Below are 14,801 nucleotides of genomic sequence, written 5' to 3' on the forward strand. Positions count from 1 at the left end.
GCCGGTACGCCCTCCCGTCTTCTGCTTTGCCCCACAACCACAATACGACGCAGAAGGCCAGCGACCGACGACGGCCGCAGCCATTACCAAGCTGGACAAAGGAACAGACAAGGAATCACCTCCTAAACTAAAAACGGCCTGGTCGCTCGACGGCAAAGAACAACCGATTGTGGTATACATCCAGGTCTGTCTTTCGGAGAAGAGAGAGAGCGTGCCTTCCCACGTGTAGCTCTTCGTGGGAAATGGCGGAGGAGCCAGAGCGCGGTGGTGAGCAGGGTTAAAAACGGTCGGTAAACATTAAAATCATTATTATTTTTATATTTTTTATCGGATATAAAATCGAAAACGGTAACTCAGAAAACGGAAAAGATATCGGTATTTCGAAAACATCGGAAACGAAAGTTTGGTGCGGAAAATACACCGGTAACGGTTAAAATCTAAAATACGATCGGTAAACATATCAAACTTCACAATACAACATTGTTGACAAAAGATCACAAACACCACAAATTCACAATTAATGATATAACAAGTTCACAAAGATCACAAATTTATAATATAAAAATTTTATAAAGTTCACAAGTTCACATACTCAAAGTTCACAATTCACAATATCCACTCGATCTAGCTAACATGCCATGCTTACTTATAATTTTTTTTTCTAACATAAAAAGTTTTTTCACAACCTCACAGGAAAACCCTAAAACCTAGTGTGTGGAAAAGGCAGTGTCGACTCTCTATCATTATATATTACTAATACATAACATGTGCATAGAAAAGGGTGGGTTCGTTCGAGAGACCAAATCGTTAATCCCAACTGCCTTCCAACAACATCTATCCGAAAAAATCTTAAGGCGTCCAAAAAATACAAAAATAAGTAATCCTTATCTAGAGACGTACACGCGATGCGAAAAATCACATATTGGAAAATTTCGAAAAATCTAAGACACAATTCGGAAAATTCCGAGACAAATCCGGTAATTTTCGACAAAAACCGGTAACCAACAGAAACGGTCGGTAAAACACCACGCCGATTCCGATATCGATTTCGATAGAAAATTCCAAAAACCGATTCAGTTTTCGAAAAATACCGTTACCAGTGAATCCGATCGAAAAATTTCGAAATCGGTTTCCGGAATACCGAAAAAATCCGAAACCGTTTTCATCCCTAGTGGTGAGCACGGTGCACGGGGTGAACATGACCGAGTAGAGAAGGTCCCTCAAGAGTCTGTTGGAGATAGTCTAACTCTAAGCTCTCTAGAAAGACAATCTGAGTGCCTAAAACCCCTATGATATGTGATTCGTAGTCTAATTGAGAGGTTGAGATGTCGTACCTTCCTCGTTGTTGTTCAAGGGTCGCGGCGACGATGGTTGTGAATCCTTGGGGGTGTTAACGTCTCCTCCTCCCTGCGTGCCTCCTCCTCCTTGCTGTTAGGAAGGTGGATGCCCGCCTCCCGGGTTGTCCTTGGCGGCGATCTACGATCTTGTTGGGGTACCAGAGTCCGTCGCCATCGGTGGTAGTATTCCGATCACTTAGGCACTAGATGATCAGATTAGAAATTGTGTGTTTAGGGTTTTGGGCGAACGAGCGTTGGCTCAACCGACTCCTTAACCAATGTTTGTATAGTGTGAACAGGAGGCTACAACCATTGGATTGGGTTATGCTCCTGATAAGGGCACATGGATGGCTAGGAGCCCCCACATTTTTTTGATACATGGAGGACCTCCTAATATTCTCCCCCATGTTCTCCACTTTTTCTTGTTCTCAACTTTTCTAGGTTTCACCCTTTGACAAGTTTACACATCAAAGCCAATGTGTGACGATGACTGATTAAGTATCATCACACTCGTTGACTACATCATGTTCCCCTGTCTCAGAGCATAATTACTTTACAATGTGTCAGGGACCATAATTAGGGGTACCCTCAAGACTCCTAAATCTCAGCTGGTAACCCCCATCAGCACAAAGATGCAAAGGCCTGATGGGTGCGACTAAGTTAAGGATCGGTCTATTCGAGGGATGCGATCACGCCTCGCCCGAGCCCAGCCTCGGGCAAGGGCAGCCGAGCCCGGAGGATCTACGTCTCGCCCGAGGCCCCCCTCCAGCAACGGACACACCTTCGGCTCGCCCGAGGCCCAGTCTTCACCAAGAAGCAACCTAGGCCAAATCGCCACGCCAACCGACCAAATCGCAGGGGCATTTAATGCAAAGGTGGCCTGACACCTTTATCCTAACGCACGCCCTCCAGTCGACAGAGCCGAAGTGACCGCAGTCACTTCGCCGCTCCACTAACCGGTCTGACAAGGGGACAGCGCCGCCTGCGCCGCACCGACTGCTGAGCCGCTCGACAGAGTGAGGCTGACAGCAGCCAAGTCCGGCCCTAGGCGCCATGGGAAACTCCGCTTCGCCCGACCCCAGGGCTCGGACTCGGGCTCGGCCCCGGAAGACGACGAACTCCGCTCCGCCCGACCCCAGGGCTCGGACTCGGGCTCAGCCCCGGAAGACGACGAACTCCGCTCCGCCCGACCCCAGGGCTCGGACTTGGGCTCAGCCCCGGAAGACGACGAACTCCGCTCCGCCCGACCCCAGGGCTCGGACTCGGGCTCAGCCCCGGAAGACGGCGAACTCCGCCTCGCCCGACCCTAGGGCTCGAACTCGGGCTCAGCCCCGAAGGACAACGAACTCCGCCTCGCCCGACCCTAGGGCTCGGACTCGGGCTCAGCCCCGAAGGACGATGAACTCCGCTTCACCCGACCCCAGGGCTCGGACTCAGCCCTGGCATCCACCGACGGTCTCCGCCTCATCCGACCCGGGTGTCGGTGTTTTGGGTCCGACCGCACACCCGGGGTTACCCCTCAAGGTGTTTTTAGGAGTAGGACGGTGTCAACGACTGTAGCAAAATGGTTCGTGCCGATCGCACGAGAGACAATGGACAAGATTTACAGGTTCGGACCGCTTAGAGACGTGTAACACCCTACGTCCTGGTGAGTATGCGAGGGCGGTTACAAAAGGGGCTCTCTGGGTTGAAGGCGCAGAGAGTTTACGGGGATGGCTAAGTAAGATAGGGTCGATCGTTCTGAAGGGGTGCCCCCTAGGCCTTATATACTCGACCGTGGGGCAGTACACGTGGATAAGATAACAACAAATAGCTAAAAGATAGTGAACCTCTTGAGATTATCCCTACGTAACCCTTGCCGACTTATCCTCGCACGGCTTCGTTGCATGGAGGCTCCAGTGCGGGAAAGTCGGATCTCTATTGCGGTCGTTCGCTCGACGCTGCGGGCCGTCCGGGTTTGCACCAATCCGGCCTCATGTTGTTCTGCTTTGCTGGTTGTTTCTCCCCAGGCCCACGAAAGAATGACCTCATGATTTATTGGGCCCTTGGGCCTTTCGTGAGGTCCTTTACTCTTTTAGTGGACCCGGGGGATATCTATCCCCCACAAGCCCCCGATCTTTGGGTTAATTTAGAGGTAATCAACCCGAAGATCCCCGGTCCAGCTTGCAGGTGGTTTGAAGAAAGATGGCCTCCTGTTGTCTCCTCCTGCTCCGATCACTTGTTGACCAAAGCCCAGTTTCGTGTCTGTGCCTTAGAGGTCGGCATTCCCATTTGTATGATTTTGAACTTCATTGGGTGCATCGGAGGTGCACCCAATGGGTGTAGCCCCCGAGCTTCGAGTAGATTTTAGAAAATAATCTACTCGAAGGTCTTTAGTAAAGATTATTTCCATTTGCGTTCCTTCATTTTGGTTGAGGGTTGGCTTTTTTAATCTTGTCCCACGCTTTAGAAATCAGCACTATCTCGGCTTGAAATGATAATCCATGGGGTGCACCAGAGGTGCACCCAATGGGTGTAGCCCCCGACCTTCAAGTGGATTTTTGAGGATAATCCACTCGAAGGTCTTCCTTCTGTTGTCCTTTTGCTGAAGAATATCCTTTCTTCTTGTAAAAAAAATGGCGTGATGTCATCCGCACTATGTCATCAATATTATGCTTCAGAGGTCAGCATATATTTTGTCTTTAGCAGCCGAGTTTGCAATCCATCCATATCTTGCTAGGTGATGCAATTTATTTGCTTCTACGACTTGATCGGACGTTTGATGGACGTTCTCTGTCTAGTCCTTGCGTCGTTTCTGTCGGCCACATCTTGTACTTTGCTGGCTATATTTGGCTTTCCTCTGATCCTTACTGGTATCTAATTTTTGTCTTGAGGTATTCACTGCGTGCCCTGCACGGATGTGACCGTTTTGAAAAATATACTGATAATTCCTGGGCGTCCCCCCCCCATGGGTGTGGGCAAGGGACGGCTTGGTACGCTGAGTGTTTTAGCCGGCTGCTTCTGAGTTGTAATGTGATGGGACGGCTAGTGTAATCATATCCTTTGCGCTGTTGACTGGAGTCCCAATGGGTGTAGTGCTGCATGAAATGGCGTCAGCCGCCTGACGTGTCTTCAGATGGGTGGGAGTGCTTATTGAATGCTTTGCGACTGTTCAGTGACCGCGGTTGGAAGTGAGCGGTTGCCTTTCCTTTCTATAAATAACGCCCTTGCTCCTCTGGTTTTTTCACATCTTTTCGCTGTTCTTTACTGCGCCCTTCTCCTCCCCTCTGTCTGCTTCCACCATGGGCAAGGGTAACAAGCGTAAGCGCGAGCCGACTCCTCCGTCGGAGGATTTCGGCGACTCGGAATACTCGGAGGAGGAGTTCTCCTCTGAGTCCGAGGGATCTCCGGTTCCCGTCTCTCCCCCGGCGTCGTCTGATGATTCAGACGACTCCCAGGGGATTGCCGCGGAGGTCTGGACGTACATCCGGGCCGTCGAGCGCTCCGGGCTCGAGGGCTCGGATGAGTCTGAGTTCTCCTCGGACGAGGAGGACTCGGACGGCGGCGAGGACGAAGATGACGACGACGACGACGGTGACGGCAGCAACGGCAGCAGGGGCGGCGGCGGCAAGGGCAGCACCAGAGGCGGCAGCAGCACGGGCAGCACCAGGGGTGGCAGCAGCAAGGGCGGCGGCGGCAAGGGCAGCAGCAGCAAGGCCAGTGGCTAAACGCCACTGGTTTTTAGGTATTAGTATAGTGTAGTTAGAATAATGTAGTAGTAATGTAGAATAGTATAGAGTAGTTTAGTAGTAGTAGTAATGTAGAGTAGAAGTAGGGAAGCACCAACTCGCGAAGAGTTGGTTTGTAAACTTATTAACTTCCCCTTAATGAAGAACTGTCGTTGGCCCCTTCTCGATGACTCGTTTTCTCTGATTGTTGAACTGATTCCTTTGATATAGTAGATGGATAACTTGTGCATCACATTGACGCTTCCAGAAGTAGCTGCCGAGTAATATTGTAGTCGGTATCGGCGTTTTAGAAGTAACGCCGAGCGATAGAATACGAGTTCGGCGTTTTGGAGGCAACGCCGAGTGATTGAAGGTCGGCGTCGGCGTTTTAGAAGTAACGTCGAGCGATTGAATACGAGGTCGGCGTGTTAGAGGCCACACCGAGTGATTGAAGGTCGGCGTTGGCATTTTAGAAGTAATGCCGAGCGATAGTATACGAGTTCAGCGTTTTAGAGGCAACGCCGAGTGATAGAAGGGTCGGCGTCGGCATTTTAGAAGTAATGCCGAGCGATTGTATACGAGTTCAGCGTTTTAGAGGCAACGCCGAGTGATAGAAGGGTCGGCGTCGGCATTTTAGAAGTAATGCCGAGCGATTGTATACGAGTTCAGCGTTTTAGAGGCAACGCCGAGTGATAGAAGGTCGGCGTCGGCATTTTAGAAGTAATGCTGAGCGATAGTATACGAGTTTAGCGTTTTAGAGGCAACGCCGAGTGATAGAAGGGTCGGCGTCGGCATTTTAGAAGTAATGCCGAGCGATTGTATACGAGTTCAGCGTTTTAGAGGCAACGCCGAGTGATAGAAGGTCGGCGTCGGCATTTTAGAAGTAATGCTGAGCGATAGTATACGAGTTCAGCGTTTTAGAGGCAACGCCGAGTGATAGAAGGGTCGGCGTCGGCATTTTAGAAGTAATGCCGAGCGATTGTATACGAGTTCAGCGTTTTAGAGGCAACGCCGAGTGATAGAAGGCCGCGCGAGTTATTTTGAGGATAATAACCGAGTGATGAAGTGGCACGTCGGCTTTTTCGGAAATAACTGCCAGATGCCTACGTGGCATGCTGAGGTTTCGGAAATAACCGCGGGGTGATGACTGGGCACTTTTTGAAGCGGTATCTGGCTCAAGAATATCCCATAAGAGTTGCGCTTTTAGCCGCCTTTGCTTTCCGTGCCCTAGTTCTTGCATTTCCGCATCTGAATCTTCTCTGCCCCTCGCCTCCTTACTCTGTTCGCCAGTGAGAAGCAAGATGGCGCCCAAGAGGAAAACTGCGAACTCGTCTGCTGCGGTGATCCCCGCAATCGACCCCAACAGTCAGTTACCCTTCGCAGGTACCCGATGCTGGGTTGAGGTCATCCCGTGCCTTGTCGACCTTAGAGCATGATCTTGAGGGTCGGGATGCTAACTTGGATTGTTCTGGTCCCATGGAAGTAGCTGAAGGCCCGTCAACCTTAGAGGTGGTTACGGCAGAGAGCTTGGACCCCTTGAATAGTGCTGACGCGCGCCCAGCCCCCGAGGATGTCGCCGGGGAAGACTTAGCTCGGGTGAAGAGTATAAGCCACTGCCCAGCCCCCGAGGGTGTTGCCGGGGATGATCCGGCTCAAGTGGGCAGTGCCAACTGTGACCCAGCCCCCGAGGGTGTCCGAGCAAGGTCTCCTTCCTGCACTTCCATGGATGTTCATGCGGGTTCACCTCCTCACTCTGGCGGTATGGTGATGGCCCAAACTCTGGGTCAGGGAGTCGCTTTAGAAGGCAGCGTCCCCGCTGGCCTGGCGTTAGGCTCTGTTGAATGTACTGAGCTCGTTCCCACTGGTCTGTTGCAAGCTGCTTCGGGTGGTGGTCTGGCACCTGGTTATCAGCTGATTTCTCCTGATTTGGGGATCCCTTCGTTCTTTTCCAACCTCCAGGTACTGTGCTGTACTTTAGCTTGATCTTTACGTTGCATAAATTTTTGTTATTATGCTCATCCGCTCTTCTTATCAGGCTTTGGTTGATGGGATGGCCAGCCAGTTGAGATCGCAGGGTGCTTCCGTCCCAGAGGTGGCTCCTTCTCTTGAGCGTTGGAATCCGGTGTCGCTTCATCGTCGTGTATCCGAGTTGGAGGCAACTAATGCTGGTTAGTGCCCTTCTTCTTCTTCTTTGCCTTTGTTCGTGGATTGTTTTACCTTCTGACCTCATTTCGTTCGATTACCTCTTGATAGGAATGACTCGGCAGATTGCAGTTCTTGAGGAAAAACATTCCCGAGATCAAGCTGAAATGGCTCAACGGTGCGCTGACTTCGAGGAGAAGTATTCTCAGAGCCAGACTGAACTGAATCAGGTCTCCGCTGCTTTGGATGACGCCAACGCTCTGAGTGCTTCTCTTCATGCTCGGCTTGACTCTGAAAGGGTAACTTACAAAACCGTGCTTCGCCTTGCTATGCTCTTATTACTTGCTTGGATTCTGAAGGAGTTGATTTTTGTTTGTAGGAAGAAAAACGTACCCTTGCTGCCTCTCGCGACAATCTGGACAGATTGTATCGAGATTCCAGCAGCTCGCTGACCATCTTGGAAAGGAGTCACCATTTTACAATGGAAGAACTGGACAATCAGCGTTGCAGGCTGCAAGAATCTGCAGACGAAGTGACCCGCCTCACGCAATTGATATCAGCAAAGGATGCCACCATCAAGGGACTCCGAGCTTCTAAGAAATCCATTGCTCAGGAGTTAGAAGCTGCTCAGCTGGCTGCTAGAGTTGCCGAAGAAACTGCTGTCACTCTCAAAGCTCAGCGCGATAAAGCCATGGACAAGGCTATTCGGGCGGGACGAATCTTGATGAGAAGACCCGGCGTAGTTATTCCTGAAGACATAAAAGCCGATGTGAATGCTGCCCCCGATTCTTCGAATCGCCCTTCCTCGTCGGTTGTTCCGGAGAAAGACATTGGAAAATAGAGAGACATTTTGCGCGTTATGAGCGCGTGGTTAGCACGATCGAGTATTCGTTAGAAGATACCGGTTTATCATTCGAATGACATGATTACTCTCTTATTGTATCGGAATTTTATTGGTTCGCAAGTTTGTGGTAACGCTGTATGATGATTATGAAGTTTGTTTTCGGGATATGGAAGTCATCCCCTGAATTGCATAAGCGCGAGTATGCTGCACCGGCTTAAGCCACCGTTGACTTTTAGCCGATAGCTCCGCTGGTAGGGCATAGTGGTCACCCCGAGTTAAGTAAGTGTGAGCATGTTGCACCGCCTTAAGTCATTGCCGACTTAAGTCGATTGCTCCGTTAGCAGGGCATAGTGGTCACCCCGAGTTAAGTAAGCGTGAGCATGTTGCACCGCTTTAAGTCGTTGCCGACTTAGGTCGATTGCTCCGTTAGCAGGGCATAGTGGTCACCCCGAGTTAAGTAAGCGTGAGCATGTTGCACCGCCTTAAGTCATTGCCGACTTAAGTCGATTGCTCCGTTAGCAGGGCATAGTGGTCACCCCAAGTTAAGTAAGCGTGAGCATGTTGCACCGCCTTAAGTCGTTGCCGACTTAAGTCGATTGCTCCGTTAGCAGGGCATAGTGGTCACCCCGAGTTAAGTAAGCGTGAGCATGTTGCACCGCCTTAAGTCGTTGCCGACTTAAGTCGATTGCTCCGTTAGCAGGGCATAGTGGTCACCCCGAGTTAAGTAAGAATACAAGTCAATCGTAAACGAGCCGGGTATCTTTGAAATTTCTCTTTATTGATGACGTATTTTCATCTTACAGAATACATGGTTGCCCCAGCTGTTTTGAAATACAGCTAGGGGTAAAACTTTCTGAGGTGCTCTATGTTCCAGGAGTTCCCAACTTCTGTGCCATCCATCTGGGTGAGGCGATACGATCCGGGCCGAGTGACTTCTGCCACTATGAAAGGCCCTTCCCATAAGGGTGATAATTTGTGCCGTCCCTCCCCCGTTAGAATTCGGCGGAGGACAAAATCCCCTACTGAGAAGAATCGTTGCCGCACGGCTTTGTCGTGATAGCGTCTTAGAGTCTGCTGGTACCGTGCTGATTGGATCACTGCATTTAGTCGTTCCTCCTCGAGTACATCAATATCCTCTAGTCGGGTGGCCTCAGCTTCTGCTATACTGTCGAAGATCAACCTTGGTGTAACACCCAAATTCTGAATTTGGGATTGATAGAAGAAATCTGAGCAAAATACCATTGATAAATAATTAAAACTTTATAATTCACCCTTTTTAAAGGTAAATACTCATAATAAAATAAATGAAGAAACACTATGTAGTAATTATCATGTGAAAGTTTAACTTATGCATAAATTTGAAATCTAGAATTTAAAACTTGGCTTGGTTTGAATTGGAAATAGGAAAGAGAGAAAGAAATATTATACAAAACAAAACAAAGTTATAAATTCATCACACTCTTAGGTATGTCCAAATTTTACTATTAATCTGAAAGTGAATTTGCCACAAGTTTGAATTTAAACTTGAACTCAAATTGGGTTTGAAAATAAAGAAAAAAAGAAGAAAAGAAAACAGAAAATAAAAAGAATAAAACGAAATCAGCCTCATGGGCCGCCATACCTCCCATTCGGCCCACTAACCCTATCCCGCCGCGCGGCCCAACTTCGCTCCCCGCCGCGCCGCGCTTACTCGCTGACATGTGGGGCCCCCTGCCCAGTCTCTTACCCGCGCTCGCTCCTCCCTCCCTCTCTCTGGTCCGCGGGGTCCGCATGTCGGGCTCGTCTTCAACAGCTTGCCGATCGCGCCGCGCGGACTCCGCCAAACTCGCCGTGGATTCTCGGCCTCCGTGCAACGGCCGCGGGTCGCTCCTTGGGTATAAAGTCGAAGCTCCGCGACCCCTCCTCCTCGTCCCATCCGAAACGGAAGCCCCATTGCCGGCGCGTGATTGAAGAACCGAGAAAGAGAGAAGAAGAAGTCCGCCGTGCGAGGATTTTCGTCCAACCGGCGATTTAGTCCTTCGATCGGGACCGGGTTGGCTCGGCGACGTTGCGGGGCAGCCATACGAAGTTTCGGTCGACGTTGGGGGCCTTCTCGGGGGCGGGAATTGCTCGCCGTGGTGAAGGCTCCGCCGCGGATCCGCTCGCACCGTGGGCAAGCATCTCTGCGCTACTATCTTGGGTACGTTTTGCCGTTAACATGTTCGCCCTTGTTCATACATCGTGTAGCTCAGTTTAATTGGAGATTGGAGCTCGGGAATGGCCAATTGAAATCCTCGCCGGCGTGCTCCGCCGTGCGGGGTGGGCGGCGCCGCCGTCGTCAGTATCGATTTGGGGAGAGACGTAGAGACCGTTGGATCTCAAACGTGTGGCCACGATTAGATGTGGATACCGATTCACCCAGAATAGTTATGGGCCGTTTGATCTCGATCGTGTGGCTCTGGGGGGATCTCGACTTCTTTAAATCCCTGCCCTTGATTTTAGATCCAACCGCGGGGATTGCATACCGGTTCAGGGATACCCAGTTCTAATCTGGGGCGCTCATGTTAGATCGTGCGACTCACGGCGCGTACCGGTTCGGTCGGGGGGAAGATCTAATCTGGTCCCTTGATTCAAGATCGGACGGCCCTGGATTCTTGATACCCCTTCGGCCGGGATCTTTTGCTAAAGAGCCCTTCGGCTTTCACGGAATAAACCCGCCGTCCCTCGGGCACTGTTCCCCGTGTCTCGGGTTTCTTGCGCTGAACCCCCTGCGGTTTTCTTATAATTGAGGCCCAGTCCAGAACTCGTTTAAATTGAATAAATAAAATAGAAAATGGATTTTTAATATGAAAATAATTGCTAGAACTTAGATAATTCATAGAAAATTCATTTTAGCTCCAAATTGAACCATTCCAGTTTCTAAAATTTTGTAATAATATTCTTCATCATTTTGTGCCTCTGTTTTGGCATGAAAGGCTCATTTAAATTTATCTAATACTTAATCTTGTATTAAACACATAAAACATTAGAAAATCCATAACTTAAAATCTATAACTCCAAAATTAATGATTCCAGTTCCTATGATCTCATTTTAGTGTCTAGTTTATTACTGTGTATTTTATTTACATGTTTGGTGTAATGTTAATTCTTGCTATACAATGTTTGTTTGAATTGCTACGACTAGCAGTGAGGATACGTATCACCTGAGGATCATCCTGGTACCTGGATTCTCAAGGCCCAGGCAAGTTGTGCCCTTGATCACTTCTTTTTACCTACTCATGTTCTAATTAATCATAATGATCTGCATAGGTTAATTTTGATGGGACCCAATAGGTTACCCTAGTTTGTCTATCTTTATACCTTGTTTACCACTGAACTTTTTGGGTAGTACTTGCTAGTGCTATATGTGGTTTTGGGTATGAAGATTACACTATTCATGATTATACTTTTGTTATCAGTTGTTATTTATGGTTCATGTTAAGATCATTATGTTAATTGGAACATGGAGAACCACCCGGGAAAACAGTGCTACCACAAGGGTTTAATGGGACGCCCTTGGCTGATTAATTAGGAAAGCTAGTGGAAGACTACCTTACCCGAAAGGGGCAAGGGCAGTAGGGGAGAGGTCAGTGCGGGAAGTGCCCTCGGGAGGATTTTGCTGCGATGGCGGTCCTGCAAGGGATTCCTGTACTGGATCTTCCTATAAACTGTAGCGGGTTTTCGGAAGCTAGTGGAACTTTGTAAAGGCCTCGTAGTGGATCCCTAGCCATTCACCTCGGAAGTGTCTAAGGGCTTTGCAAACCCTGGCGACATGGGATACACGACTTGTGGGTAAAGATGCGCAACCTCTGCAGAGTGTAAAACTGGTATACTAGCCGTGCTCACGGTCATGAGCGGCTCGGACACTCACATGATTAATTTATGGAACTAAACTCAATTTGTCATATGCATTGCATTGCAGGTGATGTGGTTACTTTTGTTCTACTAAATTGGGTTTGGTATTTACTTATACTTAGTAACTGCTAATAAAATTTTGACCAACTTTAAAAGCAATGCTCAGCTCTAACCATCTTCTTTGGTAAGCCTTACACTTCACGTGAGCTCCCACCTTTGGCGAGTTCATGCACATTATTCCCCACAACTTGTTGAGCGATGAACGTATGTGAGCTCACTCTTGCTGTCTCACATACACCACAGGTCAAGACCAGGTACTGCAGGATGATGCTCATGGAGGATGCTGTGATGAGTTCGTGAGAGGTCTAGGTCGTCGTCTCCCAGTCAACTTTGGGTTGCTGGACCGTTGTCTCCTTATAATGTAATTATTTATTTTGTACAGAACTCCTGTTATATATAAAGTTGTGACATTCGATCCTGTGCCACTATACATCATATGTATGAGACTTGGTCCCAGCATACCTGGTGTTTATGTTAGCGCCCGGGTTTTGGACCCCTAAAATCCGGGTGTTACAGAAGTGGTATCAGAGGAATGTTGACTGTAGGACGAAACCTAGATAGCACTGGACAACCAATACTTACTTACCTTTGCTACTCTGATTCTTTTCTAAACTTCTCTTAATCTTTCTCATCTATTTCCGCTTTACTCTGATTATTTTTACCTTTTCTTTTCTAAAGACAAAAATGGATTTCACACTTTGAAACCCTGTGCCTAAAGTGACTTTAGGAATAGGAGACCTAATCCTAGGAACAAAAAACAAAACTATTTTTTTTTATAAGTGTTTATATATTTGAATGTTTGTTCTTATGATACCTGTCTGATTTGGATCTTTGATTGAGTGTGATGGGTTGTGGAGTAATGTCCACAATTGCATCTGTATATACACATAGGTATAAAAATATATTTATAAAGTAACTAGACAACCTAGACTGCCCCATTGGAACATATCTAGCTTAAGAGATTTATCCTATCCTAAAAGATCTCATCTTATCTTAAAAGATTATTCCTTATCTTAATAGATCCATCTCATCTTAAAAGATACTCTCTTGCCTTAATAAATTCATCTTATCTTGAAAAGATTTTGTTATCCTAATAGATCTAATTTACCTCAAAAGATTATACCTTATCCTTATGAATTCATCCTACCCTAATTAGCATATTTATCCTAGTCTAAAATATCAACCATGATCTAATTCAAAGTAATTAGATATTGTCTAGACTAACCTGGTGATACCAATCTAGATCTCATCTAATCTAATAGGATCCAATCTAAAGTAAGTCATTTAATAGATTAGTTAGTACTAGTGAAATGGATTAGACCTCACTCCTATAAAAAATGATTTAATCTAAATTGGTGCCCTGGATTAACTTGACCATATACATATGCAACTACCTTACCCATGAGATAGTTGCATAACCCCTTTGTTTTAACCTAACAACAAAAATAGAGATTATGATCTACCTTCATCATATAATCCATCCTATCTTAAAAGATTCTAACATACCCTTATAATATTTATCCTACCCTGGTTGATCTAGCTAATCTTAACTAGTTTAAACTAGTCATACCAACCTAATCTGGATTCTATCTAACCCAATATGATCTAAGCTAGTGTGAGTTACTTAATGCTGGTAGAAAGGATAAGACCATACTCCTAAAATCACTTAAGCCTAATTTGGAGACTTATATCAACTTGGCCATACCCAACAACTTGACCTATATAACAAGTTACATAACAACCCAACCAATAGAGTAATGATGGATTGCATGATCTGCCTATCCCCACCTAACATCACACAAACTTTTGACCTACATCATGTAGTCTATCTCAACCATACCTATCTTGACCATATTCTCTAGCCCGATAATATACACTAACTCCTAATCAATAAGACAAGACCGAAGAATATGATCAACTTCATCAAGGAAGGGTGAGCACCAACTCAAGTCTTCAAGGATCAAGTGAGGTCACCAAGATGAGTCAAGATCCACAATCTTGGATGGAGTTTTTTTCTTATCCTACTCTTTCTTGTCCCAAACCTATATATACCCTAAAGACATCTTCTATCCTACATAATAATGTGGACATACATATATACACCCATGCTTTCCTAACCACCAGTTCCACCAAGATACATAAACATATTTATATATTATTTGTAAAGATCTAAGTGTTACCTTAGTTAGTAGCTAGTATTTTACTATATTGAGAATAATAATAAGGTCTATCTGACCCCATGTGTTGCTAATAAATAATGCATCATGCTGAGATTTTGTTTGTGCATATGTTGGGGATAACATAAGTTATGCACCCTTTTCTTACAAATCTCGAGGACGAGATTATTTTTAAGGGGGGTAGGATTTGTAACACCCAAATTCTGAATTTGGGATTGATAGAAGAAATCTGAGCAAAATACCATTGATAAATAATTAAAACTTTATAATTCACCCTTTTTAAAGGTAAATACTCATAATAAAATAAATGAAGAAACACTATGTAGTAATTATCATGTGAAAGTTTAACTTATGCATAAATTTGAAATCTAGAATTTAAAACTTGGCTTGGTTTGAATTGGAAATAGGAAAGAGAGAAAGAAATATTATACAAAACAAAACAAAGTTATAAATTCATCACACTCTTAGGTATGTCCAAATTTTACTATTAATCTGAAAGTGAATTTGCCACAAGTTTGAATTTAAACTTGAACTCAAATTGGGTTTGAAAATAAAGAAAAAAAGAAGAAAAGAAAACAGAAAATAAAAAGAATAAAACGAAATCAGCCTCATGGGCCGCCATACCTCCCATTCGGCCCACTAACCCTATCCCGCCGCGCGG

The sequence above is a fragment of the Zea mays genome, chromosome 7, assembly GCF_902167145.1.
Source record: "Zea mays cultivar B73 chromosome 7, Zm-B73-REFERENCE-NAM-5.0, whole genome shotgun sequence".
Lineage (NCBI taxonomy): Eukaryota > Viridiplantae > Streptophyta > Magnoliopsida > Poales > Poaceae > Zea > Zea mays.